Below are 2132 nucleotides of genomic sequence, written 5' to 3'. Positions count from 1 at the left end.
ACTTATCTTGGACTAATTTGTGGGAAAACACATCTCGGGGTCGAAAACATTAAGCAGTTTTGGAACTAGAAGTGAGTAGCTTCATGCCGTTAGAATCCTATTATGTATGTGTACAAAGGTGTAACCCGCCTAAGGGTATAGGAAAACAGCATTGTATAAATACGGATACTACTTATGTGGGAAATCAGACATCTTGTAATTGAACAATTGATATTAGTACGACTAGCGGCTGGACAAATTCAACCAGCTGGACGGTTCCAGAAGGAAAAGGGTGGTATTGGCTATGCAATGATACAGCCCGTAAGGTCTTGCCTGAGAATTGGAAGGGAACTTGCACTCTTGGAGCGGTAGTCCCCAATATGACAGTACATGATGTAGTGCCTCGAGGTTACTTGAGAAATCATATCCGGAGAATCAGATGAAAAATTAACAATCCATTGGTAGAGAGACACACCCCTTTTCATAGTTTTGTGCGATGGTTTATCCCATGGTTAGGAGTGAGTGAATTGGAAAAGGCAATAGTTAATATTTCTGCAATTATAGAGAAGTTAGAAAACAAAATTCTGGATGCTATAAAGGCTCAACAAGAAGAGATATCTAGTTTATCACAGGTAGTATTCCAAAATCGGATGGCCCTAGACTTGTTACTGGCCACTCAAGGGGGAGTCTGTACAGTAATAAACACAAGTTGTTGTATGTATGTAGATCAGAGTGGAAGGATCTCTACCGACCTGGAAGAAATATGGAAGCAGACAAGGATCCTACATGAGATCAGTAAAGATGATCTTTCATGGAGTTTTAGTGAACTATGGACTAAGTTAACCTCCTGGTTGCCCAATTTCCAATGGTTGAAACAAGTATTCATTGCTCTAATCGTATTAGTAGTGTTAGGAATATTTGTGTGCATGTTGTTTAGATGCCTGCTTTGTTGTGTTACTGTAAGTAATGGAAGTATCTGATGCAAAAGAATTTGCATGGGAAAAGAAAAGGGGGGATTGATTAAGGAGGTATTGGGGAGGCAAGGACAATCCCCAGACAAGGACTGTATATCTCGAAACAAGACACTGGAACTCATGATAAGGAAGCGGCAGGCGGACAGAGAAACGAATGTAAGGACTATAAATCTCGAAACTGGACATTGGAATTCATTATAAAGATACAACAAACGGGAGAATTAGCAACAACCAGCTCTTGCAATTAAGAAACATGCCAATTCAGCAGATTCCTGACCAAAGGTGAAAAGTACGCTGTGAGGAAGACTCGGGGTCTTCCTCCCAAAGACCCCTGCCCACGTCCCAAAGACCCCTGCCCACAATTCTTGGAAGGCTCTGCGCAGGCGCAAGGTGCCAAAAGGCTAATTAGCATGAGAAGCGAGGGAAGGCGGGGATAGGTAATGCATATGTAGAGGTGCTTGTAGAATATTGATAGATTGATTGTATAAATTCAAGACTGCTTTCTGCTTTGGGTATGCACGATAGGTGGAGAGATCCCCCGTGCATCCAGCGCTGCAATAAAGAATATACCACTTAAAGGAATTTCGGCTTCGATCTTTGAATCAATTTGGCGACCCAGATGGGACAACCTCTCTGCCGGACTGCAGGACCTGCTGGGAACAGGACTCCCTAGGGTACCCCCGGGATTTCCCGGAGGGACTCCTCGACTCACCGGATCACTGCGGAGGCAGACAAGGACCCCATCATTGTAAGTGAGTATATTCTTTATTCTGGTTTGGTTTTCTGGTAGACCGGTCATCTGGAACTGTCTGTAAGTCAGAAGGTGATCTTCTGCGAGGCAGTGTTTGGTATATACTTTGTGGTTAGCACCGTAAGTACATGTTTGGGGACCTTAAGGAAGGAGCTCGCTTTAAGGTCCATCTGGAATTGTGTTGTCTATTTCGGTTTTCTGACTCATGGAGTATGGTATTTAACTCTGGTTCTTGTTACTGCGATTTTGGCTATTTTCCTGGTGGTAATAGTAGGTTCGTGGCATTGTTATAAGAAAGATATCGTTACGGTGTTACACAGTTCGGTTTTCTGACTTCTCGCATGTGGAATTTGACTCTGACTATTGTTACTGTGATTTTGGCAATATTGCTGGTAATAGTAGTTTTGTGGCATCGCTACTGAAAGATA

This window comes from Aythya ferina (assembly GCF_964211825.1).
Source record: "Aythya ferina genome assembly, contig: HAP1_SCAFFOLD_151, whole genome shotgun sequence".
Lineage (NCBI taxonomy): Eukaryota > Metazoa > Chordata > Aves > Anseriformes > Anatidae > Aythya > Aythya ferina.
This window is presented reverse-complemented; position numbering follows the sequence as displayed.